Below are 25993 nucleotides of genomic sequence, written 5' to 3'. Positions count from 1 at the left end.
TAACAGAGTGTGTTCAGTATTATTAATACATGTAATATCTTATAAAACAGATTGTAATTGTAGCTTAATCCTGTTGTCTAAATTTGTGTGCAAAAGTTCCTGTCTCCAATCTGTGTTTCTGCAGAAAAAAATATTAAGTCACGTAAAAAGTTTAAATTAAATTGCATATTCCTTCTTAAGGTCATATGAATTTCTTCTATATGTTTTTTCCCCATAGTGGACTTATCTGGAGAATTTTTTTAACCAGTTTAGGTAACTAGCAGTATGTTTTCTTTGTATTGTGTTCTGACTTTTCATATACTTAATTAATTAGGGACAGCTGTAACTGTAATGGCAATCTAATTTTCTTATATTTTTTGTGGACCTACCTTTCTGTTATGAGGGGGGAAAGGACGAATGAACATAAGCAGTATGTTTTCCTTTTGTGTGTCTGAGGTGTCAAGTTTGGCAATGAAATGAAAATCGATCTCTTCCTTTTTTTTCTGGGTTACAAGGAATAGATAGTGAAACCAATCACTGGAAGAGTAGAAATGTGTCTTCCTTTCCCTTGGCAATAGTCCCTTCCCTCTCACCAGATTATAGCGAGTCTGGCTGTAAAGTGTTATGATGCATGTTCGTTCCCTACCTGATTCCATATTGACCAATAATATCACACTGTTTGTGGAAATACAAAAGCTGTTTTGTATTTTGTTGGACTAGTTACACCTCCTTCAAATCTTTTCTGACCCCCAAAAATTAGACAGTAGTTCAGCTCATATAATAACAACTAAATAAGAATGCACTAACTTGGACATTTCCAACAGGCTCCAGAAATCCTAGGACATAATGTTCTGATTTCATTTAACACTTTAAACCAAAGCTTTTCAGTGAAAGCCATTCATATATTCTGTTTGAAATCACTGAGCTTTGGGAACCCAAGTGGTATATGCTTATGTTTGAATCTGTTTAATATCAGTGGATATTTATATGATAAGCATTCTATCATGTGGATACTGAGAAGAAATGGATTTACAAAACTGCAAAACAAGTTTCAACTGTGCTACTACAATGCACGTGAAGTAAGATAAAATTCAGTTCAGAGATTATTTTCATTGTCATCATCATCATCATTTTATTTCTTACCCACTTCTTTTCATGGCTCAAGGAAAGGCACAACATAGTTAAAACACATAATTATAAAACATTATGTAAAATACATATATTAAAATGTATTTCCATGAAGAATATGTATTAAAAATACACAGAACAAAGTTTAAAGTACAGTAAACACAGGGCATAAGTTTAAAATTCATAGAGTAAAATTGGGTAGGCCTGCCAGACGAGTTAGGTGTTCATCTTTCTCTTAAAGCTCTCTTCTGGTTAGGCCATTCCACAGTTATGGGGCGGCTGATGAAAAGGTCCTCTGGGTGATGGTTGTCAGTTGGGTTCTGGGTGGCTGGAGTAGCCACTCCCCAGAGGACTCAAGTGCCTGGGGCGGATTGTACAGAAGAAGGTGATCCTGTAGGTAATCTGGACCCAAACCATATAGAGTTTTAAAGGTCAAAACCACCTAAGAATATTGTACATTCTTTGGATAAAAGTTACAACTTAATCTCTTTCAGTATTTCAAAAAAGTAGTTAATGTTATATTTTAAGAAGGTCAGAGGAGAAGGCAAAAGTGCCTGAACATTCTTTGTGTTCAAAAGGCAAAACATGTGGAGGGTTGGGACTAGTGTGAAGCTGAGACATTTGGCATCAAGAATCATGAATCATGTCATCTGATTTCACCAGACAAATGGATCATCTACAATTGGGTGGTTAGTAGAGATGGGAAGGCCTGGGGGAAAAAAACAGAAACATTGGGCGAAAAAACAGGGTTTTGAGGGGGGGGGGGGTTGGGGGGGAGTCTATTTTTTTCATACTGGTATATCCACTAAATAAAATGTCACTAATGTAATTTCTATCAATGGTACATATTGTGCTTTTGCTGTCCATTGCTGGAGCCATTCAGATTCCCATGTGGTCTGCTTTAAAGCTATAGTACTAAATCTGAAATTAGTCAAAGTCACCCCAAATACGTAGCACTAGGTAACTATAGAGAGGTTAACAGTGAAATTGTATTTTGCTGTGAGATCTGTACTTCAAATTTGGAACAAAAATGAAGATGACATGTATCATGAAATGCATATATTTAATTATATGTTATAATATTATATGATTCATGAAGTTCACCACCAAGACTCTACCTCTGGAAGACCATCATACTTGGCCAGAAGTGATCACCCATTATATATAGATAGATATAGATAGATAGATAGATAGATAGATAGATAGATAGATAGATAGATAGATAGGAACCCTTTGAGGATTTAATTTATTATTTCAAAATCTGCTATTTAAAAAATAAACATTTTAATCACATCTGCTTGTCAAGGCATATCAGAGATCTTGTTTGTGACCATGTTTGCCTTGTGATAGCCATGCATAGCTTCAGTCTTCTAAGATATCAAAAGGGAATTCAAAGCTATAGCTAATATCTGTTAGTATGATGGAAACAGGAGGGACCATTAGCAAACTCCTAGCAAGTAGCATTTAATTGAATAGGCTACATTCAATTTAATGAACGAAAGCATTTTGAAAATCTGATCTGCAACCAAAACACAGCTGCATTTGGCTACTTGGTGAGCTCAAAAAATTTCCCCACTCACCCCCTCATTTGCACCCCTACTGAAAAGATTAAAACCAGGGTGGTGTTTGAGCTCCTGATAGGCTGTTATCCATAGATTTGTATGCAGTATTCAATGTGTTTTATAATATGAGGTTTGGTCCAGATAGAGCAAAAATTATTATTTCAAAATATGATCTTGAGAGGAGGGGTGTACAATTATGAGAATTGTGTTGCTCAAACGGTAACATCTTTTCAGCTGTAAATTAAAACAAAGATTTTAATATAGGACTAGGAAACTCCTGGCAATTTGGATGTTGTTGGAGTCTGACCGCAAGTTCCTCACAGCAATCTTAATGCAAAGCATACCGTGTGAGGGAGGGATTTTTTCATGTTCCTTCATTGTGGAGGGATTTTGAGCTGAAACTGTGGGATCATTTCTCCCTTGTTTATTCTGAGGCTTCCTCTTATTACAAAGAGGCTCTCCAGCTCAACAAGACAGTATGTTGCTGCTGGCACACCTAATTGGATTCTGAGATCTAAATATCAGCTTGAGATGCTTAATGAGTTTACATGCAGATGAATTCTCCCAGAAGGAATGCAGACATCGAAGAAAATCCACATGTTGCAATTCTTTTATAACAATGCCACCTTTAGTTGTTTTTATTATATGCACTTTAATATATATATATATATATATATATATATATATATATATATATCAACATATTTGCTGATAAATTATCTCTTCTAATACAACCCCAGACTTGTGTTAATATACACAACACATTCCCTTCTTCCTCAGAAACAAGCAAAAGAAAAATAATATCATACTCTTTATTTTTTCTTCTCATCATAATAACAGGCAGAAGTACCATGAGAGTAAGTAAAATAATTTCTTAAGATTTCTTAAGTACGGACCCATGTCAATCAAACAATAAATACTGCCTATTCACTTACTGGATTTTATAGGATTTTCTAGGGTTTGTAATAGATTTTAGTAAAATACAATAAATGATTGACTGAATGAATAAATGCCACGGGTCCCATATTCAGAATGATTTAAATGCCTGCAAAGGGTTTTCATAGAATCATAGTCAGAAGGGACTAAAAGGACCATCTATTACAACCGCCTGCCCTGCAGGAGTACATCTCTAAAGCACTCCAAAGAGATTGTCATCCAGTGTCTGTTTAAAGTCCCCCAAAGACATATAATCCATTGTCCTCTGAGGCAGTCTGTTCTACTGTTGAACTGCAAGTGCATACACATTAAAAAGTTTTCCATGATATGGAGGTGGAGTCTATTTTCCTGTAGTTTGAGGAGAAGCAGAAAAGACGCCTGCTCTATCTTCAACATGACATCTCTTTAGATCAGTGGTTCTCAACCTTCCTAATGCCGCGACCCCTTAATACAGTTTTTCATGTTGTGGTGACCCCTAGCCATAAAATAATAAACTACATAACTGTAATTTTGCTATTGTTATGAATCATAATGTAAATATCTGATATGCAGGATGTATTTTCATTCACTGAACCAAATTTGGCACAAATACCCAATACACCCAAATCTGAATACTGGCATGGTTGGGGGAGGGGCGATATTGATTTTGTCATTTGGAAGTTGTAGCTGTTGAGATTTATAGTTCACCTACCATCAAAGAGCATTTTGAACTCCACCAACGATGGAATTGAACCAAACCTGGCACACTGAACTCTCATGACCAACAGGAAATACTGGAAGGGTTTGGTGTTCATTGACCATGAGTTTGGGATTTGTAGTTCACCTACATCCAAACAGCACTGTGGACTCAAACAATGATGGATCTGGACCAAATTTGGCACGAATACTCAGTATGCCCAAATGTGAACACTGGTGGAGTTTGGAGAAAATAGACCTTGACATTTGGGAGTAGTAGTTGCTGGGATTTATAGTTCACCTACAATCAAAGCTTGGACCCCACCAACTATTGAATTGGACCAAACTTCCAGCACAGAACCCCCATGACAAATAGAAAATACTGGTCTTTGCCCACCCCTCTGAACCCCCTTGCAACCCCCCCCCCCCCGGGTCCTAACCCCTAGTTTGAGAAACGCTGCTTTAGATAGTGAACAAAAGCTATCACATTACATCTCAGCCTTTTCTTCTCCAGGGTAAATATACTTAGCTCCCCAAGTTGTTCCTCATACGGCTCCACCTCTACAAAGCATGTACTTCCATCACACCACACTGGAAGGGGAGATGTGTGGGTAAGGGGTATCACATTCAACATGAAAGGGCTTGTATTGCCATTGGAGCTATATCAACACAGTTTCCTTCTGTGAAAATGAAAATGTAACAGAAATAAGGTTTATGCAGGCATTTAATCCTTGAATCGTCTATTTTTAATGAAGTGGAACTGAACATAGTCTATAAAACTAGAGTCTGTTCTGTGTCAAATACATAAGAATTGCATACTGGGTTTGCATAGGGCAGAATAACCTAATGGTTTTTAAAGAAATTTCCTTGGTTTGCCGAATTGAATTTATCTCATCACTAAAAATCAACTGCTTCAAACATAACTGTGGAACAAAAATTACAGTACATAATATGGATTAACTTCACCTGAATTTTTATACACTATTAGCCTTTCATGGTTTCTCTCTCTCTCTCTCTCTCTCTCTCTCTCTCTCTCTCTCTCTCTCTCTATGTGTGTGTGTGTAGCCATAGCTCTACAAATATATGTTATTAATGGCTGTTAACAGAACTCTTTTGATATATTTTTTGTACTTTGCTGTTTATTGAAATCAGTGATATTACTGAAGTTTGCAATTGCAGCTATGTGTTCTGAAATGTGAGTTTGCCCTTCTTGTTGAAGGCTGGAGGTAACTCAGGTGATGTGTCTGTGTGTTTTTCATTTTGGGCATGAGCTGTTCACTATTACACAAAAATGCAGTCAATGGGAGTCCCCAACAAGGGCAGAAAAGAGTTACATCTCATGTCTGTGTCTCTGAGTGTGTGTGTATATGTGTGCACGCACATGAAACAACACTGTGTGAACAAGAAAATATTTTGCAATATGTCTGGTTGATCAAATGTGGACAAAATAATATGTAAAAAGATAGTTTTCTTCCACATTGGGGAGAAAACTGTGGAAATTATTCATCCTTTTATGCAAGGTCAGAAAAATTGAGAAATTACACGCTGATGCATGATAAATCAGCTTTTTAGGTGGATGGAAATGAATTCTCCATTTATATCAGCCAAAAGTAATATTGCTGTCTAAGTTACATTTCTCCTGCTAGTTATGTTTTCTATTTTTATGCAATGTATGTATATATCTGACTCACACCCCAATTTGAATAATCTTAAAAATTCAATATTTTTGGTAAAACCTGTTATTTGATTTTAACCCGCTGAGGCCCAAACTTTAATGTAATAAATGCACCAACACAATTCCTTGGATTGTTTCTGCTTAAAAATTAATGTGGCCATGCTGCCCACAAAGATTTAATCCATGTCTTGTTCCTGAATGTGTTAATTTGTTGGGAGTGGCTGCCATCCCCATTTTTTGCTTGGAAACACATTTCCCAGTCTCATACTTATGTATGGTTGAACCCACCTGCTAATGTTGTGGACTGGAAAAGAATCAGGAAAACAAACAACTCTTTTTTAATGTATTTTTCAAGAATGTTCACTATTGTAAATTGATCTGACAGTAATTCACTATTCGGGAATTTTGTTTTGTTTTTTTGTTTAAAAAAAAGGAAGAATAAAAAAGAAGAAAGGTTATTCACTAATCATCACACTCTTTTTATTTATGGAGTTTTTAAATACAGGATTAAACCTTTTTGGTTATAAGGTGATTCCTTCTGTGCACACTTTTTGTCTTTTAACTTTTCATGTCATAGATACCAATCCATTTCATAACACCCTGGACATACTTTGGGGGAGTATGTAGTTCTTATACATCATCCCCTTGACCTCTTAGATCTCCACTGTGTATATTAAGAATCTATGTCCTGTGTCCCTTGTGTCACTATCCTATAAGAATTGCTACCTCCTCTGCTAGTACTTTCTTAAAAGCTGGAGTGTGCATATATACACATACTTAATATGCAGTGTAACTGTATGCCCTCTGTTTTCATCTCTTTCTCCACATTTCACTTTTCTCCTGAAATTGTGTATTGTAAAGAATGTGATTCCCTTGCCCTACTACCTATTTGGCTCACAGAATAATAAATTTCCCATCCAGCTGGGAAGACTCCTTCCCATTCATAGGAGAAGAGAGCTATCTTAAGTGGAGAATATTTTGATGAGAACCATAGAGCAAGTGGGTATTAGCTTTCCCCTCCCCATCCATTGCTATGCGCTTTTCTTAGCATAATGAATAATCTAGCCCTTGGCTTAACATTAGTTGGAAGGCACCCACAGTTTGATTGAAAAGCCGTCTTCTTTTTTGTCATCACAAAGAGCCATTCCACCTGATGTTGATGTTTCAGGGCTGAATAAATCAGTTTGCACTAGCCACAGGCTATTATTTAAACTCCATAATGTTGTGTGGGTAAATGAAAATTATTCAATTGTATCCTTTATAGCCTTCTTTTGAAAGAGCGCATTCAAAAATGCAATTGCACAGTCATTTAAAATAATGCTTTTATAAATAATTGGTTCATCCAGCATATGTTGGCACAAAATAATTGCAATACTAGAAGTCTTCTGACTTAAAAGTAGAGATAGGAATAGGCGGAGAGATCAGTCAAATGAATTCTCTGACAGCTAGTTTCGATTCCATGCTGTTCAATCAATTCAGAGTATTACTGGCTTTTTTTTTCTTTGAGAGTGTAATTTATGACAACTTGCCAAGCTTTGCTTTGGTGATTACTAAAAGGACAGATACTGGCATGAGCCATATTTCAACACTGCAGGAATATAAAATGAACTGTTAGAAATGGTCCAGGAGGAATGAATAGCAATAAGACATCAGTGTCATCTGAAAACTTATTTGTGATTGATTTTCAGAGAACTTAATAATGTGCAGTTTTGATGTATGGTGTTTTGGAAAGTTAATATATTTGATACAAATGTCTAAAAGTTTAACAAATAAAACATGCAAATGATAAATTCATGGTGTAACCTAAGTGTTATTCCAAGTCATTTTAACTGTTCAACCTTTTACAAGGGAGGTGTCTTTTATGAAATTTCATTTAAGTTGTTGATTTAGATGTTCATTCTAGCTATGGGATCACCAATAACGATAAGTCAGATTCCCTATTTTATCAATCTTTCTCTCATTTTTTTCTGAATAATCCCGGTCCAAAATAACAACAATAAAGTTGTTAATATTCATGACATCCCAAAGTCCAAATAAGTTCTGCCGATCTCACCACAGTGAGGTAAAGCCCTCCTTTCTGCCAAGATTATAGGCTGATTATGTGCATTTGTGTTTACTTACCCCTTTAGTTGCTCTGAAATAACATTTTAGAATCTTACATTTGTGCAGCAGACTATAGTCATCAGGGATATTCCTTTCAGGCATAATGAAACAAAAGTAACAACAGCAGATAACTCTCTGTATTGAAAACGGTTAAGAAAAAATGAAATATTAATACATACTGGTGAAGTCAGTGCGTTGAGCACACAGATAAGCATATGTTCTCTAGCAGCCAATGGTACAAGTTGAGCATTATCTAGAATTCCTAAATACTCCAGTATCCAAAATTGTATACATGGGTGGTTGAGATAGTGACACCTTTGCTTTCTGATAGCTCAATGTACACAAAGTTTGCTTCATGCACAAAAATATTTAAAATACGATATAAAATCACTACCAAGCTATATGTATGAGATGTATTGAAAACTGAAATGATTTTTATGTTTCAAATTGAGTCCCATCTCCAGGACTCCCATCTTATTATGGACATATATGCAAATACAGATATTTCAAAATATGAAAATTCCAGAACAGTTTTAGGCTCAAATATTTCAGAGAAAGAATGCTCAACCTGTATGTTTACTGCTGCTTGTTTGGTAAAAACAATGCCATAGATGAGAGGCTAGCAGCATGCAGCCTTCCAGGTCCTATTGTGATTCAGGTCCCATTTTCCCTGGCCTTGCTCGCTGTGTCTGATGGGAACTGAGAGACCTGGAGGATACATGTTGCATTTCACATTCCTCTTACTGTCAATGGCCTAACCCTTCTTTTCATAATTTAAAAACCAATTGATCTTTGTTAATTCACTCAATGATACCAACGCATAACTTTAAGGGAGTGCCTAATCAGAGACTTTAGGAAAGTCATAGAACCATAGAATCATAAAGTTAGAAGAGACCACATGAGCCATCCAGTCCAATCCCCTGCCATGCAGAAAAAGCCCAAACCACCCCTAACAGATGGCCATACAACCGCTGTTTAAAAGCCTCCAAAGAAGCAGCTTCCACCAGACTCTGAGGCAAAGAGTTCCACTGTTGAACAGCCCTTACAGTCAGGAAGTTCTTCCTAATGTTCAGGTGAAATCGCCTTTTTTATTTCCCATATTTATTTCCCATACTTATACCCCACCCTACTCACCCCCAAAGGGGGACTCAGGGTGGCCTCACAACTGGCAGTGATTCGATGCCCACATACAATTTCAGAATAACAATTAATGTATATATTTGAGTATAAGCCTAGTTTTTCAGCCCTTTTTCAGCCCTTTTTCAGCCCTTTTTTATTCAGAGTTGGACAGTCTTATCTTATTAAAGTCTTATTATTATCGTAAATTACAGTTTTATATAAATATTCAAAAACATTTAACCTACTGATGCCTCAAATAATGCAATTTTATTAATATCTATTTTTATTTTTGAATTTGACCCATAGCTGCTGCATTTCCCACCCTCGTCTTATACTCGAGTCAATAAGTTTTCCCAGTTTTTGTGGTAAAATTAGGTGCCTCGGCTTATATTCGGGTCGGCTTATACTCGAGTATATACGGTACACTTAAAACTAAGCATTAAAACTTAATTTATTAAAACAACAATTAAAATCACACAAATTCATAATCATAGTCCAGGATCAGTCCATTAGTCAGTCACTTTAAGGGTTCTTAATTATTGCACTGCTATGCTTTCCTGTCATTTGAACCCACTGCTCTGATTCCTAGTTTCCAGGGCAGCAGAAAATAAGCCTGCTCCCTATTCCTTGTGACATCCTTTCAGTTATTTAAACATGGCAATCATGTCTCCTCCAATCTTCTCCTCTGCAGGCTAAACATCCCCAGCTTATTAAGCCACTCCTCTTGGAATGTTCTCCAGACCTTTGATCATTTAGTGCCTGCCTTTGGACACCTTCCAGATTGTCAATCTCTCATATTTTGGTGCCCAGAATTGGAAACAGTATTCCAGTTGAGGTCTGACCAAAAGAGAATAGAAGGGCACCATTACTTTTCTTGATCTAGACAATTCACTCCTTTTGACATAGCCCCAAATCCCATTGGCTTTTTTAGGTGCTGCATCACAGTTTGCTTATATTATTATATTCAACTTGTTGTCCACTAAGGACCTCATTGGACTGATGCTCCCCCTTTTGTTCCATTTTGCCGACAATCACCGGCAAAACGGAAGGCACCCGTGGCACCTCACGGCAAACCATGCAGTCTCCCTCCTTTCCCTATCACATGGGGGCATTGGGGCAAGGCGCATTGCTGCTTTGCCATCTCCCCCATCATATGGGGGAAAAGGCCAAAAACTACAGGTAGCTCCATTGGAGCTACCCAAAAGACACATCACTCACTGTGGTTGGTGAGGAAGCTCCTTGTAACACTTCCTTGCCACTTCAGTCATCAATGGGGCAGTGTCACAGCCTGGTTCATCTGGATCTGTCCCTGAAACCTTCATCTAAGTCATTAATAAAGATTTTGAACAGCATTGGGCCCAGGGCAAAACTCTGCAGCATTCCACTATTCACTTCTTTCCAGGATAAAGAGGAACCATTAGTGAGGACCTTTTGGTTTTGTTGCTTAATCAATTACAGATCCACCTGATAGTAGCATTGTCTAGCCCACATTTGACTAGTTTGCTTGCAAGAAAGTCATGGGGGACTTTGTCAAAGGCCTAGCTGAAATCAAGATATGCTACATCCATAGCATTCCCTGCATCTACCAAACTTGCAACTCGATAAAAAAGAGATACATTAGTCTGGCATCACTTGTTTTTGAGAAATCCATGCTGACTTTTAGTAATCACAGCATGCTTTTCTAAGTAATTAGACTGCCTCTTTAATCATCTGATCCAGAATCTTTCCTGGTATTTATGTCTCTTCCAGATATACTTCCTCTGGAAATATAAATATATTTGCCAGTTGAATTTTCTCAAGTGGCCAGGGCAATAATTAACCTTCAAATTAGGCATAGACAAAGACAGCTGAAGTCTCAGTGGCTTGTTATTGCCATTACTCCCCCATGCTAGCCATTGTTCATTCTTGCTTATCACTACCTGTCACTTCAGCTACCAGAAATCAGTTAGGGATTGCCATTCTCCTTTTATGTCTTGAAGTTATGGGGTGTGTTGATTTTTGGCATCTGTCTAGAGGTTTTCTACAAACAACCAAAAAAAGTTCATTTTCATCCATTTTATCTCTGTACTTCAGTTTTACTTTTCTACTAGACACACCAATACAGCACTTGGGGTGGGGGAAACTGGTAGAATAAAAGTCATTGGCAAAATTAGTCATCCTCTTGAGAGCCATTAAGTGCACCTTTCCTCAGAAACCCACACATTTCAAGGCTTGCAGAACACTTTGGAGAAATAAAATACACATTTTATGTATTTGAAATACATACATCTACATACATTTCTAACCCTAAATGGTCTGAAATTTGTACGATTGAAAAATGCACACAACACACTTCAGGCAGTGAGAAAATGCATACAAACATGAACATGAAAAGCACACAAATAAATGTACATTATGGGAAATCTAAATGGAAATTCATACAAATATAGGTGTGGGAAGAAAAAACTCAAAGGTTTGCCAAGTGATATGAGCAAAATGTATGTGCAATGCAGAAGCATGCAATGAAATCAATTGATTAAAAGAAAATTCAACCCAAGTAATGGTTAAGTTAGGTGCTACCTCATAGCATATTTTGAGGAAGGAAAGTTTTTGAATATCCTGGACTCCTCTGAGGTTCCAAAGGGCATCAGCATGAATATAATGGTGGTAGCAGTAATAGTACAGTCGATCTTCCACATTTGCAGATTTCACTTTTGCAGATTTGATTATTTGTGGATTTGATTAATATAATCTCTCACTGGGAACATCTAAGTCCAACACTAAGGTCAACTTCTGGCAGAAGTTAATCATGAAATCGAGAGATCCATAGACAGAACACTTCTCTGGGCATTTTAGGCCCTCCAGAACAATTCTATTGGAAGTTGACCACAGACTCGGGCTAGACATCCAAGATATTCCTAGAAAGATGTACTCTCAGGCAAGAAAAAAGTGTGTTTTTATTTCACTGGGGATCTGGCATCTCAAACAGCAGCAAATATAGAGGGAAGACTGTATAGCAGACAACTAAGGAAAGAAAATCCCATGGTGGGGTCACCTTAAGATCACTATTGGAAATGACTTGAACAACAGCCTAGCTAAAGATACTTATTCTTTCTTACCTTACAGTTACCTGAGATGATGAGGCTGATACTTGAGAAAATTGTGATCTCATGCTTTTATCTAATTCTGATTATAATAATTTTCTGGGATCTTAGCAGAACAGAGAGGAGAAAACATTAAGAGATTAAGAGGCAAGAGACAAAATACCAGAGAAATGAATGATGATTAAATATTCAGTGTTACAGCTGTTCAAAAAGACATTCTTCTGGTGTGATTTGTGCTATGTGTACTCTTTTGTGCATTATGCTGAATAAAGAAAAATCATAACAAACTGGAATGCATAAGGTTCATACATTGTTGTGTGTATTTTTTTAACCTAGAATAATCTAAATGTTTTTGCTTTACTTCAGACACATACATTTTATATGTTGAAGACCACTGGTGCAAAAATTAGTCAATCCAGAAAATCTATGTTTCAAAAAAGGCGTAGAGCGTTTTCGGCCTATGCTCCAATTCTGTGGAACTCATTGCCTCCATATGTTAGAGCAATGTCAGAATTGCGACCTTTTGTAAAAGCGCTCAAGACTTGGCTGTTTGGTTGTGCATTTAAGTAAATCAGATCTAATTTGCCAAATAGTCACTGTTGAATGTTTTTATGTTGAATGTTTCTATATTGTGGAATGATATTTTAAATTGTAAGTCGCTCGGAGAACTCTGGTGGAGAGCGACTAATTAAGAATAAAGTGAAGAAGTGAAAAAAGAGATGGGCTCTAGAACTCTGCAATAGCTGGGAAAAATAAACATATTGTACTATCTGATGTGAACCCATGATTTTGCTTCTTCTGTACTCTGTGGATATAACATATCAGAAGATATATTATATCCTACACCAAAAAAAAACCTCTTAATGTGTTATGCATTTGAGCTTATTTCTTTATCTAAAGAACTGGCATAACACACAAAATAGGAGACTTAATGCCAGTGAGTTATAGGATCTTTTGATGACACTAGATAAGGCAATATAGTACAGAAAGAGAAACGTAATACCTAAAATAAAGCCATGATACACCAGTTTTACTAACTGTGTGAAAGCTGTATAAGGCTTGAGAATTACACATACATTTTCCTCATCCCATCTACCTCAGTTCTTGTGTATAATCTTGTCATTTGTCTACTCAATGAGGGAGCAGGCACTGTATGGGAACAGCAAGCAAGATTGAAGGGCTTTATTTGCTTTGATAGTTTTTAGGACTTCATCAGATGGGGGGGGGGGGGAATTTAGCATGCTAGAATGCTTTCACTCTGTCTGGAGGGAGCCCCAAATTGGCCATCACATGATGTCATGTGACTTCCAGCAGAGGCCCTGCCCCAATCAGGGTGAAAGCATCACCGGAGGCTTCCCCCACAACATCGGAGAGGAGGACCTGGACTGGCAATGGAGGCAGCACAGGTCCTCTGCAGGAGGGCCACGCTTCCCCCGTGTGATGGGAAAAGCTTTGCCAAGAGGGAGCTGCACGTGGAGCAACAGATTTACCCCTGCGCTCCTCTCCCTTTGCTGCAATGCCAGGCAAAGCGGGATGTAGCCCTTATTGTCTTTTGAGGTTTCTTCTACTTCTTGTTGACATGTGCCTTCAAGTCATTTCTGACTTATGGCAACCCTAAGGCAAACTTATCACAGAAAAACCAAACACACCTGGTTAAGTGATGAAGCTCCCCGAGCTGCCAAAAAAAATAAAATAAAAAGTTCCATGTTATTAGCATTAATTTAACACAATTAGAACTTCCATAGCCATTTTGTCATTGACAATTATTGTTTTAGCACATTATTGCCGCACAGCATTTCTTAGCAATATTGATTGAGAATGGACTTACCTTTTCTTTCTCTGAGTCTGAGAGATTGCAACTTGTCTAAGGTCACCCATTTAGATGGTTGAGTGGGGTTTCTAACTATAGAGTTTTCAGGTGCATCAACACAGTTTGATATCACTTTAACTCCCATGGCTATGGAATCCTGAGAATTGTAGTTTGGTGAGGCAGTAGCACTGTTTGACAGAGAAGGCTAAAGGTCTTAAAAACTACAGTTAGTGATGTCAAACTGTATTACTTCTGCAATAAATGCACCCCTAGTCAAATGCTCAAAGCACTGTACTATATTGGCTCATTCCACTTCAATCTGGATACCTTCATTTAAGAGTTTTAGATCAGTACTTGCAATGAAAACTTCAGTCCCTGGATAGTTTGCTGCTACAATGATCTTTTTCTACCTGTGGCTTTGACCAGAAAAAGAATAATTAAGACTCTTAACCACTTGCAATTTGAGACAAGGCCTACAAAATGTTTATCTATCACACTTCGCTACTGTCCATAACTTTCATGACTATTTCTCTGCATTGTAAGATAGATCTCTAATAGAAGCGGTGAGGAGCCCTATCAGGCGCCTTCTTCCTTTTGGTGTACTGCCTACAGTTTCTTTGAAGGACATTGACCATTTTACTTGTGCTGTGGGCCCTTGTTAGTTATAGTTGTTTCTTCTTGTAAAATTGTGTGGTGTGAAATTTTGTTTGGATGTCCTGTACACAATGGATGAGTAGGAGCCAGTTCCATGTGGTGGAGAATATTGAAAAATATCCAAAATACAAATCAAGTATAAAGACTTCTGAAGTTTAGCAGCCTCAGAGGAAAACAGAAATTTCATAACTAAATCTCTTCTAGCAGCAAGGAACTGTCAGAATGACAAATAGGTTAGTGTTTAATATTAGTTTACATAGCAGGGCAGGGGGGAAGAGAAGTTTTTTTTTGGGGGGGGGGACACAATAATTCATATTGGAATGTCTGTTTGTATAACAGCTTCCGACTTTCAAGATGACAAAAGTAAAGGAATCCACAGATAAGTCTGAAAGTATATCCAGTATCATAGATAACATTGTCTTGAAATCAATAGTGCTTTTAAAGCCCCAAAATCAATTCTGTCCTTCATCTTAACAGTAACTAGATATATGTCTGGTCATCTGAATGACTACTGGTTGATGTTCTTATTTTGCATTGTAGGATTTTGTAGTTTAGTCACTGAATGTCACATTATTTTGTGGTATCCACTTGATGACCAGTTGAAAATATGATAAAATCTTGATAAACTTGCTCTTGGTGGTACAGTTTGTCTTAACACATCACAACACCCTGTTGAGAGTGTATTAACCCCCTCCCCCCAAAAAAAGGAAAATCTCACTCACACACAGCACTCATGTAAATAGCGCCACCACTACAACATTCAGATAAAGAAATCAGATATGGCACTTTCAGGAAGGTAAACAAACACCTTTTCCCGCCTTCCCCCGAGAAGAAATCATTTTTTTTCTTTTTGTTTTTGAGTTGGAAGATGAGCTTCATTGCTCATTCTGATCCATTGGGCAGCTGCAGTTCAGCACATTTATCCAAATCAGATAAGAAAAAAATGTTGTCCTGTTTTGTGGACACCACAGGAGCTTTTTCACAGTTTTTGGGAGGTGTGGAGAATCTTCAGAGAGGAACTAGATTTTTTTAATCTACATTCTGATCGCAATTATGTGGAAACAGCCTTAGATCCACATCTTGGGCTTGGACTCTTGGTTACCTTCAACCTTCTTTCCCAGTTAAAGTGCAAGGAGCAAATCAGGAGTTTCCATTTCTGCTTTAGATTAACCAAGGTTTAGCCTTTTGTCCAAAGCTTATTGAGCACTTAATTTGAAGTGTGTTCCTATTTATTTCCAAGCCATGGCTTTTTTTTAATAAGATGAACTTCTTAAAATATAGTTATACATTGGTTCAAATAAGCATGGTTATGATTAGCCAGGATTTCTGTTGTTTGGAAATGACAAGTTTTTCAGGTTACTTACTGTGGGAAGAAAAAAGGAAGTACACCTATCAACTTCCTTCTTGAAGGCTGTAATAGAAATCCTATAATTTCCTATAATGTGTGCAATTGCTCACCAGTGTCACCATTTCTATTACACAGGGTGATAGTTTTCAGTGGATACTCCCGCTTTGTGAGATTTCATAAAAATAAAACCATACACCCATCCATTACATTCAGTATTATTTGTGGAGGAGGGTGGTTTACTTAGATAGTTATGCTTTTGACTTGTTGCTGTTAACAAAATATCATTATTTGTTATAGGCTTTTTTCCAGTTACATTGAAAGACTTGATTATTGGAAAAATATTTACAATAAATAGAACTTTCATTAGAAATAAATAGATATACAAAGAGAATCAACAGAGTGATGAAGATGAATGATACCTAAAGGCCCTTCTACACAGGCCCAAACCCTGTGATGGGTTGTGGGTTAACCTGAGGCATCTAAGCAACAACTCAAATTAATTCAGGTTAATCTGGAGTAAACTAGAATTTCCCCCTCCCCTTTCCAAAGCTCCTAACTTGTCCTTTTTATACATCAGAAGCTTTTTCCAAGGGGTCTGAAGATGCAACCAGACTCCTTTAGTAAGTTTGGAGGGAAAATGGGAACTGGGGACTGGCTAGATAAGAATCTTTACAGATCTGAATTTATTCTGTGCAAAATTCACATGTGGTTGTTTTCTATAGAAAACAGCATTTTTTCAGCAAAAAGCAGCTTTTCAGCAGAGATAATAAAATTTCCACACAAAATGAATACTTCTTACACACACACATAACCTATTTCTTGTGCAGAAAATGCTATTTTCTGTGCAGAATTACCACATACAAATTTTACAAAGAACAAGTCCCAAATTATGAATACATTTTAAAAATGGCATGGTTTTCAAAATCTTTCTCACTACAGGAAACAATGTGATAAATTTACTCATTGTTTCTCTCAAGAAGAACATTTGTGACAAATTACATCCATTTCATTAACTTTTTAAAATATTAGCTTTACCCTAGTCAATATGTCTCAAAACCCAGATCCTCTTGTGGCTGGCTTGAGATAACTTAGCCATCAATTCCCTTGTTGCTTCACACTACACTTGGGCAATTGTGCAGTATTTAGTGAATGAAATTGTAATGTCTTAGGAAAACCTGTCCTTCCTATGTGTGGCATAATTGCTTTCAGCTTATTCAGCGTTTATTGAATTAGTATTGAAAAGATCATTTCATGCTTGGTTAAGTGGTAAATCCAATTCATTTGCTACTGAGACAAAGTAACAAATCTGACTTTAGCTGTTAATTGTAAGCAAAGGAGAAATTGAAAGAAGCTGGCAAACAATGGTAAATCAACCTGTTCTTTTTTATGTAGATATCTGATCTCTCACCTGCCACATGTAGGCCAGTGAGACCATTTTGTTTATTTGGTTTGTTGAACAATAAAGTTTAAGGAATAATCAACCCCAAGGTAAGGTTTTGGGTATACTTTTGATTTCGGTGGGAGAGAGCTGTGCTTTTTCCTTCTACTAAAAGCATGAGAGAATAGAAGTTTTTCAGGGATCATGCCCATTATTAATATAGGGAGATATATAATACCAATATAATCCTACTGTACAGAGCTATGTTTAATATATAAGCTGCACAGACTTATCAATAAAAATACAATCCTGTTCTTTCCCATAGCTCATATTCTCAATTTTATAGACTTACCCCATTGAAATTGAAACATGTTGTGAAACTGTCTCTCTTCTCTAAGCCCCATCAGATTTTAATTTAATTAACTGTTTCCCAACATCTTACAATTCAATCCTCCAATAGCAGCATGTTCTGGGATTTTCATATCTTAATACTTTCAATCTTTGCAGCAGTAATTGAATTAAAAGCCATTTCCAGTTCTGATTTTCTAGCACAGATTTCATGTCCTACAACATTAGACAACTGAAAGAAGGCAATTCTTTTGTGTTATTTATATAACACAAAATGTATGCAAAATGTCTAATTCTCTTTTCTTATGCTGGCCACACTTCCAGCCACGGTTTAAAACAAGACACATGCTTCTGAGCTTCATAGCAGTGCAATATACCACTTAATGATTAACTTGTAATGACTACACTTGGAACTAGAAGATATAAAAATTTTGACTCAGTCTTAAACATTTAAATCCAAACTTCTCCTGAAGAGCTAATTCCCTGAATCTTGTTCCCAAGCTCTTTTAATTTTGTCTTTCTGTAAAATACCAAACTGAAGGGGAAGATTATAGATTATTTTTATAATCTGATGTTATTTTTATAAGTCTTTTTTTTTACAAGCAAGATCCTTTAACATCAAAAGTTCTCTCTACCTGTTGTAAAAAAAGTGCTTTATCCACAGGGGAGACGACCAAAGGAAAAATAGATCATGCATTATACCCCCTCTGAGTCATGGCCTGATAAAAGATTATTCTGACTGATAAAGGCACAGAATTTTGACAGGCTCTATTATTCACATTTAGATCACATTGTTCTTTTTGTGACAGGCCTTACCAGTTTGAAAATTCCCAGTTCTGTATTCCAGGAAAAGCTTCCATGTACAAACATAAAATGAATGGTGAAACAGTTGGAATAAATTTACATTTATAATTGTCCCAGATCTTAGGGGTTGAAGACATATCTAATTTCCCCAATATCCCTCCAATTCCCTTTTTTTAAAATAACAGGTCTGTTGTTCCTCTTAACATTAGGACTTAGAGTAGAGTGCAGAGCTTAGACAGTCATGTTAGCACTAATGTTTTAATGTGCAAACATTAATTCATTAATGTTAACTATTTACAGTATTTATTTACAGTATTTATATTCCGCCCTTCTCACCCCGAAGGGGACTCAGGGCGGATTACAATGAACACATATATGGCAAACATTCAATGCCAACAGACAAACAACATACATTAGACAGACTCAGAGGCATTTTTAACATTTTTCCAGCTTCACGATTCCGGCCACAGGGGAAGCTGTTGCTTCACCGTCCAGTAGTGGCTGTACTTCCGCATTCCTTTACTCGTGTTTTGCTGGCAGTTTTATGGTGTTGTAAATTAGCCTCCCGCATAAAGCGTCCCTAAATTTCCCTAATTGACATGTGCAACTGTCTTTCGGGGCTGCATAGGTCAACAGCAAGCCGGGGCTATTAATGGTCAGAGGCTTAACCCGACCCGGGCTTCGAACTCATGACCTCTCGGTCAGTAGTGATTTATAGCAGCTGGTTACTAGCCAGCTGTGCCACAGCCCGGCCCCATAGTTATCCTAGTTAAGGATAACTATACATAGTTATCCTTAAACAGTAAATTCTTCGCTTCTATTTGAAAGCTTTTGTGCTCTAACCCCATCTATGTTCACTCAGACATAATTTTGTGGTTTACCTAAGCCTATGTGAATGCTTCTCCAATCCCAATCTTAGACATGAAAGGTAAAAATGCAACTGGAGTTATGACCCAGTAACAAGACTGAGGAAAAAATGGTTTCCTATGACTTTTTTTTTTAAAAAATCCAAGTTCACTTCATTCACACTTCTCAAAGCTATCTGCAAACAGAAATGAGGCTGGATACTGAAATCAACACTTTTCAGGACTCTGCAATGTTGTTTGTAATTCAAAACACCTGAACAAAAATGAATATATTATAGGAAAGCAAATGGAAAGAACATACAAAATGAGCTTGTATTAGGAAACATTGTGCACACTGGGCAAATATGCATGAAATCTTGTTTTGTAGGAGATATGCTCGTGAAAATGCTGAATCCAAACTGATACAGAAATAGGCTGTAGTGAATTTACAGTTGGGGAACACGTGAAACAGTTGGAATATTAACTGGAAGATTAGCCCATTCCTGTTTACATGCAAAGTGCAGGGATTTCAATCATTTCTTTTTTTTTCATTATTCTGTTTCATTAGTGCCTTTCTTGATCTGAGTGAGGATGGCAATGAGTTTTCAACTGACACATTTGTGTGCCATGTTGTAAGCAGAGTCCCCCCCCCCCCCCCCAGGATGTGAGAGAGAGTGGGATATAAATATCTGGGAGAATGAGTTGTGCCCTTCGATGGTCTGGAGAATATGGCCTAAATTTAATTGCTGATATCAATTAAAGGAGACCATTTGAATTCACTGGATTGAGGCCTATAAAAGTTGTATCTCTTGAATACAGTTCAGTGTATCCTACCATTATTTATCTCTGTTTCTGTGAGAAAGGAAAATTAAGTTTTGTGGTTTGTCCTGGAAGAAGGTCTTGTTTTATATCACTGCTTTCATACACCCATCTCTTGTGAACCCTTGCAGTATTTTGTTGCTCTGCACATCCCATAATGCTGCTGTACTTAAGGGAGATTGTTCGCAGCGGGGGAGTATGCCTGGCAATAAAGAGCTTTCACCCGTGATTAAAACCAGCAAAGCAAAGCTGAGAAACATGAAAGCTGTTTATTGTTAAGTACATCTCAGCATTACAACAGAAGACTTACTTGCCAAACGGAAAGATTTTCTTAACATAAAACAGACAGAGATAGCTAGTGACTGCCTATCAAAACTGAAGGTGCTCCAAGCCTGTTCCCTAATGTCCCTACCTGCTCAGCCTGTGGAATCCCATCCTATCAGTCATGATAGATAGGAACAGCCTCTGTGTCCAATAGAACTAGCCAAAAACATTTTATTGCCTGAAACCAAGGATCAAATCATGACCCTCCCTGCAACACCCCCCCCCCCAAATGCATAGCAAAATCAAGATCACTGAATAATCTTGACACGAGACAAGATGTCCCTACAAAAAAACTCCCTGGCAGGTTTTGTGTGTGTGTGTGTGTGTCAGATGCAACTTGAGAAACTGCAAGTCACTTCTGGTGTGAGTGAATCGGCCATCTGCAGGGACTTGCCCATGGGACGCCCAGATGTTTTTGATGTTTTACCATCCTTGTGGGAGGCTTCTTTCATGTCCCCGCATGGAGAGCTGGAGCTGACAGAGGGAGCTCATCCACTCTCTCCCCGGATTTGAACCACCAACCTTCAGGTCAGCAACCCAACCTTCAAGTCAGCAGTCCTTCTGGCACAAGGGTTTAACCCATTATGCCTCCAGGGGCTCCTACTCCCAGGCAGTAAAAAAAAAAAAATCAACAATGCCAAAGTAGATTACTGGCAATTTGCTGCCTTGTCATGGTACTCAAACCTGCTTGTTGAGGCAGCCGTGTCACTTTTCCTAATGGCAACACTGGCTGTTTTTGGGGCTGCAACACTTGATTTTGGAGTGCTGGGAACAAAGGAAGAGGAAATGTGGTTGGCTTCCTTCAAGGCCTCCTAGCACTGTATATGACCAGCCATTACTAAGGAGAGAATCACGGACCCCAGGATAGTGATGATGATGATGTCAGATATATATGGGGGTAATGTTCCAGTATGAAGGTTCCAAATAATAAAAGAGATGGAATAATTTCTTCACGAATATGATTCCTTGCTCCTGTTATTTCAGCGCTTCTTTTTATTATCTCATTCTTCCCATTCTTCTCCCATCAGAGTTGTTCTTTTAATTCCTCACATGTATTTGTTGTTGCACCCTGTTTGTTATTGCTGCTGCTAAAAGTGGAGAGTGGCTTCTGCTTTCACCATAGGGTAGAAATCTTGAAATGGTAAACATTTTTTGATGGGGGTCTCAATACATCATAATATTGTTTGCCATCAAGGACAACAAGAATAATGTTCTTTCCATTCCTATTCTACACATAGTCTCCAGATTTGAGAGACCTTGGATATATTTTAGGCATGTGAAAATCTCTATTTTGTGTTTCTCCAAACTGCCATTGCATTTTTTCATATCCTTTTTCATAGTGAGTTATATTATTATTATTATTATTATTATTATTATTATTATTATTATTATTATTATTATTATTATATTTACCCTGTTTTATCTCCTTCAAAGGAGACTCAAAGCAGCTTAACATAAAACATCTACATAGCCATTTAAAATATACAATATGCAAACATTAAAACAGAATTAAATATCAATAGTTTAAAAAAAAATCCTAGTTAAAATCATTAAACCAAATTCAAAGTTGGATGTGAGCCACAGTGAAGTGATTTTATAGATAGGTTTGAATTCTGCAAAGGGAAATGTGTTAATCACTACTGAAGCTTAGCAATGGCTAAAGCATCTTCTGTCTTTTCCAGGCTTTTAAGTCACACTACAAACATTTTAATTAGGTGTTTCTTTCCCTTTCTCTCCCCCATTTTGACTGACACTTCTAGAGAAGAGGAAAAAAAGATTTTTCTTCGGTTCTGTTATCTGATGTTAAGTAAGTGTGACAGTGCTGAGGTGTTTGTCTTTGTTGTTATTCCTGGCAATGGTTGCTTTGGGAGTACGGCACGAGAAGGTGTCTTTAAATGTAGATACCATTCTAAGGATATTACAGCTCTCCACAGATTTGCTGACACATCATTTATTCCAAAAATAATTGACAGAGTTTGTTCGTTATTCTTTTGTGGCTTCATTTTCTTGAAGCTATGATCTGGGGAGAAAGATCCCTACATGTTGTGAGTAGGTACTATGAGCTATGCTCCAAGATATAGCTGAACAAACATCCCTTGCTATGCTTGCATGCCTCTGGGGTTTAGTCTCCCATCCTTCTGGGTTTCAGTCTGAGCTTTAAAAAGAACAATTCAAGATGCTGAATGTATGTTATGGACAGAGTTCAGCATCTTAGATAGATCCTTTAAAGTCAGGATTAAAAATCAAAGTATATTCACCACCTCACTGACAAGGAGGTCAACATCCAACGCTATGTGGATTCAGTTCTAAATATTGTTATCTAGGTACTGACCCCTTCATAATAGCTCTGTTTAGATGTTAATTGAGTATATCTGTGCCCCCATCTGTGCCATCATGTCATCTTATTGGGAAAATCTAGAGTGGAAATGTGACTGCATTTGGGTGAAAATGCAATAACATTTCCACTTTGGGCCTTCCCAGTATACACAGGCAGATCACAGATAGCACGGAAAGGTCACCGCAACTTACTTCCACAATCTTTTCAGCAAATGCAATTACTGAATGTGTGAAGAGGATTTCACCACCATTCCTTCTCTTCCTCTTCTTCCTCCTCCTCCTCCTTGGGTAACTAGAGGGTAAATCAGCAGAATGGAAAGAGTTCACATGAGATTACATGCCCTCTTCCAAGAAACTTTACAAATTTCATAAAACTCTGTTTGCCTCCCTTGAGTTTCCTCAGAAATTCAAATGATGACAAATGTGTTTGGAGCCTTGGTTCAACTTCCACTTCAGTTGAAAATATAAAAGGCAACTATAAGGCTAACACGATATTTTCCCATTGAGACAGGTAAGCTTCATGCCTCTGATTAAAGTAATACTGCTAGTGCTGCCTATCTTGTTATTTATTGGTTGTGCTTGAGGGAAGCTCCAAAAGTTCCCTGTTGAAAACTTGTAGGTTGAAGAGTCAGCTATCAACATGAACATGTTATGCATGCTGGAAAGGAAATATACTACTTACTTCAAGTGTAATACATAGTAGATACCTGAGAACATTTGATATAGCTCATGAGAGAAAAGGACTGATCCAAAGTTACCCATTCAGTTTCATGGCTGAGTGGAGACTTTATCTGGGGGCTCATCTCTACAATTACCACCTAATGAAGTTGAAAGGCAGCTTGAGAGTGCAGTGTTTAAATGAAGTGCATTGCAAATGCGTGCAGCAACACACATTAAGCGTTTTAAACCAGGTTGAGCAAAGTCGAGGATGCTCCAAAATAGAGCTTGTAATGTGCATCAGTTCACTTCAGTGTAAACACATTGCACGACAAAACCAATCAAAGGATGGGTGCTCCAATGATCTGTATATGTGCATTGGGATTGGCGGAGTAGAGGGAAAACTTGGAATCCTCCACTGCAGTGAAGCTGAAGATACTGCAGATGAACTGAAGCCAAGCCTTGTGATGTGTCTAAACACCATCCAGATTTCAAACCAGTTCTGGGGTTTCCCATCTAAACTTCCACACATAGAAAACACTTCCTCCTCTCCCGATTTCATACCAAGCTAAGTGGTAAGTGTAGATATGCCCCGGGTCTCTCAAATTCCAGTCGAATATTTTTATAGCTAACCCACTTGCCCACCTTTTACTACTGGAAATTACTTGTGTTGGTTTGTTTGGGTTTGGGATACCAGTAAATGCAGACAGTGATTATAAGGATTAGGAACAATGGCAGAGGCAGAATATAGTTTTGTTTTATTCCCACACGCACTCCTTGTTGACCTATCTTAAATTCATTTTGCTAGTCTAAAAAAATTGTCTTCTAATTCTCTTCTTTCACTTTGTGTTTGAGAGTAATTTGGTAGGGAACCTGTGCTTCCTGTTGTAAGTCTGTAGGGCAGAAACCTTTCTTTAGAAGTCTTTTTTTAAATTATTAGACAAATGTTCCAGCAATCAGCTATGCTAATAAAGCTTCCCATTTATATACTTTCAGAAGAACGAGTGTAGAGACAAATGAATTCATAAATAAATTTGAAAGTTAACAGCTTTAATCAGCAACACCTACATCCCTAATATTATCATCATTGGGACAAGCTTCTAATGGTTCAGGTAAAGAGCATGACAGAATACATGGAAAGGCAAAGGAAGAAATAAAGAGCTTCAACAGTTTCACTAATCAGACCTGCTTTGGTGCTAATTACAGTGTGCAGAAACAGCGCAGTCATCCTGGATTGTAAATACTGCAGGTGGAGAGGGGTTGCTTGCTTTAATGCTCTCCAGTACAAAATAGAAACTTAATATGCGCAGAAAACTAGAATTTCACAGAAGAGTCTTTTACCTTAGCCTTTGATTTTTATGGAAGCATTCTTATATGATCTACCACCTGCTGCTTTGAATGATGCAATTCAGGAAGTGCTGTACATGTGCTTTCTTTTTCAACAGGTTTAGATTAGCCTTAAGATATCTTCAGAAAATGCAAAAGCCTATCATGGGCCTGAAAATGTATTAAGGGAAATTGTAATAGAGATAGAAAGATCTAGATGAATGGTTCTGAATAGACCTATCACGATTAATGCAAAATCCTAGCTGAAACACTTGCAACTTCAGTCTTAATGAGTCTGAACAACCATTATGCAGCGGTGACTAAATTTCACACATTGAAGTCAGTTATTTATGCTGTTACAATACAGAAAATGTAGCATTGACAGGCCAAGAGAAAAGTAATGGCAATAGAGCTGAAATGTATTGTGTTCAATGGTTAGTGCATTCTAAAGGAAGCCTACTAGAGTTCAAGTTATCATTTTTTTAAGTCATGAAAATTTTCCCCAGTCTTATCTGGAATATGTATTACAGAATGAGCACAGATTAACCAAGGAACCCTACTCAAAAAGTTTCATAATAAGTATATATGCCTGATGCTCGCTATGTATTTTATGAATGTTATTTTACTGTTATTGTTTTAATTATATATGTTGTTGTATTGTTTTATCTGTTGATCAGGCTTGATCCCCGTGTGAACCACTCCAAGTCCCCTCGGGGAAATGGAAGCGGGTTATAAATAAAGTATTATTATTATTATTATTAGTAGTAGTAGTAGTATATAGAACAGTGATTCTCTACCTGTGGGTCGCCAGATGTTTTGGCCTTCAATTCCCAGAAATCCTAACAACTAGTAAACTAGCTGGGATTTCTGGGAGTTGTAGGCTAAAACACCTGGGGACCCATAGGTTGAGAATCACTGATATAGAAGGAGCCTGAGTCACATACTTCATTCCCTCCACCTTCAGTCCTGGCATCCCCAAATTGTCACAGAAGATTTGCCAAAAATGTATGGCTCTGCTCAAACAGATGCAGCTACAAAGCTCAGATTAGTTCAGAATGCTGCCACAGAAAGACTTCATTTCAG

General features: G+C 37.5%; 1 protein-coding gene across 2 annotated transcripts in view; it reads left to right on the top strand.

The window, feature by feature from the left end:
- The window catches only part of ca10 (carbonic anhydrase 10), a 382733-nt gene that overhangs the window by 169452 nt on the left and 187288 nt on the right, over window positions 1-25993 (top strand). The window lies entirely within an intron of this gene.

The sequence above is a fragment of the Anolis carolinensis genome, chromosome 2 (genome assembly GCF_035594765.1).
Source record: "Anolis carolinensis isolate JA03-04 chromosome 2, rAnoCar3.1.pri, whole genome shotgun sequence".
Lineage (NCBI taxonomy): Eukaryota > Metazoa > Chordata > Lepidosauria > Squamata > Dactyloidae > Anolis > Anolis carolinensis.
This window is presented reverse-complemented; position numbering and strand designations above follow the sequence as displayed.